Raw genomic sequence first — 7,281 nt, forward strand, 5'->3', positions numbered from 1 at the left:
CACATGAGGAAGAAGGTGGATGGGGACATGGGGTAGTGGGTGGAAGGAAATTGGTGGGTGGGTCGCTACTTCGGTTTTTTAGGTGCTCTGCAGTTCGGTTTGCTATCGGTATGTCAGGGGTGTTAGCAGAATAAGCTCTTAAGGGATGTTATCATAATTGACCCAATATATATATATACATATATATAACAAAACACCAATATATATAACAACATCTACATCACACAACTATATAGCATCACCAACATCATCAAATCATCATTTCAAACAACCATAGCATCAACATAAAAAATATAACATGAACATCAAACATTAATATCATATCATCCCACATAGCATGAATATCAACCATAGAGCATCCACTACATAGCATCCAACGTAAAAACCTTCATCTAACATAGCATCCACTTCAGAAAGTCGAAGTCCTAGCCGAAGTCGAAGCTGTCGGCCGACGAGCACCGCCCATCGTCAGAACCCAAAGGCAACCTCCAAATAGCATCATCACTACAAAATGAAGAATCATGGCCGTTTAGGATGGCATCTTGACTAGTTCTAAGTTTGCGTCTTCGGAAATGTTGTAACTATGAAAATTGCATCTTGAGAATAGGGGACTTACAAAAAGAGGCGATCCATGGCTCGAGGTAGAAGCACCACCAGCATTACCACCTGGGTTATGAAGTGGGGTGATCGGGTTCCGTGAAGCAGGAGTACCATCACCAGGAGTACCACCTATGTTTGATCCGTGGCCGGATCCCTACATTGTGTTGGAAAGAGACATTAAGAAGAGATCTCAAGCTATTTGCTAAAAAAATGATAGGTAATGCTTGACAGGTTTGACAATATACTAACCAAAGTCCCGTCGCCACCACGTGCCAAGAATTCTTCGATCGTCAGCATTACTGGGGCTGGTCCAGGATTGGGTGGTGGTGGTCCCATTGCTGGAGCCCGAGTGCCATTTTCCATCGCCAAGTACATGTTCTGCACGTTAGTTCACAAAGTGAAGACGGAGGTCAAAAATAGTGAAAGCACAAAATTTAGCTAGATTGGCTCTAAGTGGTGAAAACTAACTAACCTCCATTTTTTGTGCACGGTAGTCGTCGAGCAAAGTCCGTTTGGCATCATGTTCAACTACCTCTTGACGATAAGTAGTGAGATACCTAAAGTAGGCCTACAATTTGACACAATGGATGTAATCAGCATAGCCATGCAGAAAACAAGAGTGTGAAAGAGGATGGAAAGTAGATATATGCTTACCTCTTCCTCTCTGGACCAGCTCGGATTGCGAACCTCTGAAGACCCCCCACCACACTTTTAGACATGCAAAGAACAATCCATAAGGAGGGATTATTTCAGATACTTCTGCATCTCAAAAAATATGAAAAATTACCGTGCAAAAATTTCATGATTTGATCCTGCTCTCACTGTTCATAACAATTTATGCAACGGCAAAACCAGAGGGTGTTATTTGAATTTCGAAACAAACATGCTTTTAGTTTGTTCAAATTTCAAAACATAGTATACCAACAAAATCCTTTCCAGATTCTGATCCAAAAACATATAAAGTTTGTCAACATTGATGAAAGTATTAATTAGTTGTGATTTTTACAGAGTTTAAGGACCTATTTGAAGAAGCACATAAGGTCGTATTTATTAAAAAATCAAAAACATAAACAAAGTATATATTCATACTCTATGAAAAATTCTACCCCAAATTGATATATAATTTGTATATGTTTAAGTTTAGCTAACTCACATTAAACCATATTTTAAAAACCAAAAGAAAATTTAAAAAAAATATCTATGGCGACGGCCGCCGTTAGGGCCAAACTAAGACCATTGATCTTTCGTATTTTGCTAAAGAAGGCATGTTGCAGGTGATAAGGAGAACATCCATGCCCTCAGAGTAATCATACCTGACCAATTGGGTCTTTTGACTTATCAGAATGGGGTGACATTTTCTTAATCTCTGCTTCTAGTTCTTCCAGTTCACTGACAATATCCTTTATAGCAGGCCTTTTAGTTCTGTCATCGTCCACACATCGTAATGCTATTTCAAGACATTTGTTAACTTGCACTATGTCTTTTTCATGTGATTGATAACTCGACCTTCCCTGCAGCCTTCTCTCCCACTTTTCTCTTACCTGGAAAATTGGCACATTAATTAAGTTAGGATGTCTAAAAAAATACATATTGCGAACAATTTTTTTCTTACTTGCTTAATAAATTGTTGGGCATCCATAGAAGAATAGCGCAAGTCACACTTGTTTCCATCCACTATTCTTATAATTATAGCTCCCAAACTGAACACGTCAAACTTCTTTGATATAGCAGAACCCTTAATGTATTCTGGCGGCATGTACCCCCTGCATCATTACCATCGGCGTGAATTGTATGGTTAGGACGATACAAAAGAAACTATGTTTTGAAGTGTTATACCAAAGTAACCGTCTTAAAACGTGATCCATCAACTTACAGCGTTCCTTCCTTGGCGCTCTCTGTATAATGGGTTTTCGTATTGGCTACAATTCTGGATAAACCAAGATCTGCAATTTTGGGTGTCAAGTTCCTGTCCAGCAGAATATTTGATGGCTTTAAATCCAGATGGAAAATAGGACTGTTCTGTTCGTTATGAAGGTGATTTAAACCGTCAGAGGTCCTTCTAATAATGTTGTAACATATGGGCTAATCAAGGTCGCACATATCAGCTGCAAATGAGAAAAATATTAAATACATGTAAAATTATTGTATCAACTAACAAAACTACTGGATCGGTCATCCTAGCATAATGGGGAGCACTGTGGATTGTACCTCCAATATGTTTGTCAAGGCTACCACCGTGCATGTATTCGAAGCAGAGAATTCGCTCCTTTACTATAGCAGTAATTGTTTCATTGTTGTGCTTCTTGTAATTTCTCCGTGACTCATAGCAGTAACCAATTAGTTGTACAACATTTGGATGGTTTATATTGATAAGGGTATGGAATTCATTGTTAAATGGCTTATCATCAAGTCCTATCAATTGATGAAGCTTCTTCACTGCAATTTCTTTCCCATCTTCACGCACTCCCTGTTCAAATCACTTGTTAATTGTTCACGGGTTTCAAGTCAGATCTAGAAATATTGTTAACGGGATATAATGAGTAGGAATACCTTGTAAACAGCCCCATACCCACCACTGCCAACTAGTTTCTCGTCGGAAAAATTATTTGTCATTTTTTCAAGCGCACGGATCTCAAAAACCACGCTGACGTCCGAATAAGCCATCCCACGAGGCTAATATTTGATCTAGTTTCAGAGATAAAGAAGAGAGGCATATATCACATAAGATCAGAGAAATCAAGAAAGAGCAGTCATCCGAGCTAGCAGCTTCCCCGGTGGTCCGGCGGTACAGAAATGCATGCTTACCACGGAGCTATGAATATCATGATTGGAAAGAGGAATGAAATAACGAAAATGCTCTTTAGAGCTCGGGCTCCATGGAGCCCGAGTTTGATTTGATGAAAATTCAATTTTTCACGTTTCAAAAAAACTTGAAAAAAAAATACACACATACTAAGAGACATAAAGCATATGTGTGTAAAATTTCGGGACGAAACACCTTAAAATGAGTGCTACACAAAAAGAACAAACCTGAGGCTTTTTAGTAGATGCACTATTCATTTTCAAAGTCCATGAATTTGTCTTTTTTGCACAGACCATATTTTAGGGTATTTCATCCTCAAATTTTACATACATACACGAACATCCTTGTTTACTTGTATGATTTTTCTCAGCTTTTTTTGAAATTGAAAAGTGCGAATTTTGAATGTTTCAAAAAAAATCCGGCCTCCATGGAGGCCGAGCTCCAAAACGCCCTACTCAATGAAATAAGGCACTGAAACTATAATAGCAAAGCTCATACACGAGGAACTATTTTCCCAATCATCCAACGATTTATGATTTGCTTCGCACATCAAATAACCGAGCAAGAGTACCACTAACCTGAAGAGGGATCGAATTTAGAAGTGTGGTTCGCGAGCTCCTCGGCATGGGGGGTCCCGTCCAGTAAGGATACTTAGGGCCTGTTCGGCTCTCCACCGGCTCCGTGGAATTACAAGATCTGCGGAGCACGTACTTACCAGCTCCACAAATTTAGCCTGCAGCTCCGTCAGCTCAGTGGAGCTGTGTCCAAATTGGAGGGACTCCGGACACCCCCTTAAATAGAGGGTGATGGACGCTGGCTTGCCCAGGAAAAAAATACGCCAAACCTTGATAAACAAATAATGTTGACTTGACTCCAGTCTGGCACACTTTCGACCCAACAACCGGGATAATTATTATGTCCTGCCACGCCACTGGCCGACATGGAATCTGGATTACAGGGTGTCTTTTCTCCCCTTTTCTTCAGTTTTCACATATGTTACACAAGCTTTGTCACTGTCACGAGCGAATGGCTTTTGTAAAAATTAGAACTCAAAATACTGTGTGCATGTAGGTGCAATAAGCTAGTTCTTCCCAAACATTTCAACAAACATCTTCTTTTCATTATGTCATCTCCAACGCTGACCCGCAAACCAAACTGCCCATCCAAAACGCTGACCCGCGGACAAGGTGACCAGTCGGCGAAAACGGATGCGGGAGGTGGCCATCCAAAGCTATCCGCATACATTTTGAAACATGTTTCAACTAACCGGACGAAATTCATCAAACACGATGGAATTCATCAAAGTTCAGATAGAAAATAGCACAAATCATCCATACATAACATGCAAATGAGTCTAGTACAACAATAGTTCAAATTCAATCAGAAGTAGTTCAAAATTAACAATATTAACTGGATGTTCAACAAGTTTTTCATGAACAGATCATGTCGTCCCCAACATACTGCCTCTTGAGCTTCATCCAACAGTGTATGTGCGTAAATGGTCTGCCCTCTATCCTCTCATACACCACAGCAGCATAATGTGTAGAGCAACATCGAGTGAATGAATTAATCAATCAACAAATTGAGTAAGAATAAGCAAAACTTACTATCTCTATGGCTGCCGCGCGCAATGACCACATTGCCTCGTCTTCACCTTGTAGTATCGTTTGGCGCTGCACTGTGATATGTGCTTTATCTATAAAGCAAGCGGGGCGCGAGTCTGTTTTGAGAGAAATTTCCTGTACGCGGTGCATTAATTTTATTCTTGCCGACTGACTAGCATCCTATTGTCCTACTGTCAAGTGGACTGTTTACGCATGGTACATCCTCCCTGGATTCTCACGACCCTGCTAGACTGCTTGATCGCACTGATTGGACGCATCAAGCTCTTTTCCGTAGCAGTTGAACTGATGTGATGCTGGGCAGTCGACGCACATGCCGTGACAACTATTACTGACAATAGTGTTCCTTGGATCCCACTGTTTACGCGTGGTACATCCTTCCTGGATTCTAATCGTGACGCTGCTGCACCTGCGCCTGTTTGCCTCACGTGTATCACGAATTGTATTAGTTTTACATAGCACACTTAGTATAAACAATAGTTGTCTCGTCTAAATGTGAAATCCACATTGATTTTCATACGTACTTTGAAGCTTACAGATAATCAACATGCATACGGATTTGTGTATACAGATTATCAACATGCATGCTTCGTTTGCAGTGTGTCAAGATCCATGGGTTTGCCATTACACAGAAACTTGTCAAGGCATGTGCAATGCGTTTTACGGACTAACCGTGTGCATTGAGCATTTCAGAGATTATACTAGATGGCACGAGACGGTTTATTCCCCCGCGGTGATTAACAGTGAAGACAGTTATTTTTTGACGATTTTTTTTGGTGGATTTGAGTTGCAGGAAAACCATACTACTAAGAGGGGGTCCGCAGAGGAAACGTTAGGGTGGAATCAACCCATACACATTTCATTTGCACCCTCTTTCCCTCCTTGTTAGCTTGGGCTTTCTTGAGGTGCCCAAGCGGTAGTACAGCCCTTGGGAGCGGTAGTGCCGCTTAATGCAGTACTACCGCAGCCCAGGACCGTTGTACTACCGCTGGGGTTTGTGCTTCTGTTGCCCTCCCTGTTTTCACGGTGGTAGGGCGGAGGTAAAGCTCTACCGCGGGTGTAGGGTGGTAGTACCGCTTAGTGCGGTACTGTAGCTCCTACTACCACTGGCACTACCGTGGCGCATTTATTGCCTCGGTAAACTCGTGTTCGCACTCACGGTGGTAGATCAGATGTAGATCGTGGTAGTACCGCTCCAAGTGGTACTTCCGTCCTATCCATCTCTACTACCGTGATGCCACCGCGCTGTGCTATACGCAGTGGTAGTACAGCTCCAGCGGAACTACCGGGCCTGTTGCTCGCCCACTTGCATGCGTCGGCCGGTACCACCGCGCCAAGCAGTAGTACCGCCCCCTCACTATATAAGGAGGTCTTCTCCCCCAAGAAGACCCACCTCTTTTCCTCCAACCTCCATTGTTGCCCCTAAGCCCCTAAGCTCATTTTCGTCCCGATCTCTCTCTCTCTAGCCATCAAAACTTGTTGATTCTCTAAGGATTGCTTGAGAGAGCCTTGATCTGCACTTACAACAAGAGATATTTGATCCCCCCCCACTAATCCCTTACGAATCTTGTTAGTCTTGGGTGTTTGGCCACCCTAGATGGAAGAAGTCACCTTGGAGCCACATTCCATTGTGGTGAAACTCTGCGGTGGTGTTGAGAGCCTCCAATTCGGTTGTGAAGAGAGCTCCAACCTTGTCTGTGAAGGTCCGGTGGCCGCCTTCAAGGGCACCACGTGTATTTAAGACGGTCGCGACGTTCCACCGGCGGCGAGGTTGGACTAAAACTCCCTACGCCGGCCCATCACGGATGTTTCTATACTGGAAATCTCATGAACAATTTTTTGGTGTTTACACAACCTCGCCGGCCCAACACCAACTAAAACATCCAAAAATGTTTGACGTGCAAGTGTTTGCATGTATTAGGTGTTTTGAATATAGGTTTTGTGGTTGCAAATGAGAAAATTGAGGCCCATCCGGTCACTGTCCGCGGGCGCGTCTGAGCGTGTGCGCGGATCGTATTGGGACCCGGATTTGTCCATCCTGGCTGTAGATGCTCTAATTTCGCACAAGTGTGTAAATACGGTGATAATCCTAACCAATAGACATCTAATGCGCTGAAGTGGCATATTGTTTTCATTAGCATGCACACACGACGTGCGACCCAGTTCGAGTGGATGGATTTGCTTTATATATGTCCCTAGCTCACTGCCAAGATAATGATGAATTTCCGTACAGCCATTACTGCCCCCATGTGAAAC

The 7,281-nt window shown here is 42.6% G+C and overlaps 2 long non-coding RNA genes across 2 annotated transcripts; both read right to left on the reverse strand.

Moving 5' to 3' along the window:
- Window positions 1–833: 833 nt before the first annotated feature.
- LOC123133022 (uncharacterized) lies at window positions 834–1,714 on the reverse strand. The gene is made up of 3 exons (XR_006465141.1): window positions 1,255–1,714; window positions 1,073–1,168; window positions 834–978 (listed from the first exon to the last, which is right to left on the reverse strand). It is a non-coding gene; the product is annotated as an uncharacterized lncRNA (long non-coding RNA).
- Window positions 1,715–1,801: 87 nt separating this feature from the next.
- LOC123133021 (uncharacterized) lies at window positions 1,802–3,419 on the reverse strand. The gene is made up of 5 exons (XR_006465140.1): window positions 3,151–3,419; window positions 2,809–3,067; window positions 2,474–2,705; window positions 2,213–2,363; window positions 1,802–2,141 (listed from the first exon to the last, which is right to left on the reverse strand). It is a non-coding gene; the product is annotated as an uncharacterized lncRNA (long non-coding RNA).
- Window positions 3,420–7,281: the final 3,862 nt, after the last annotated feature.

The sequence above is a fragment of the Triticum aestivum genome, chromosome 6B (assembly GCF_018294505.1).
Source record: "Triticum aestivum cultivar Chinese Spring chromosome 6B, IWGSC CS RefSeq v2.1, whole genome shotgun sequence".
In the NCBI taxonomy this organism is placed as follows: Eukaryota; Viridiplantae; Streptophyta; class Magnoliopsida; order Poales; family Poaceae; genus Triticum; species Triticum aestivum.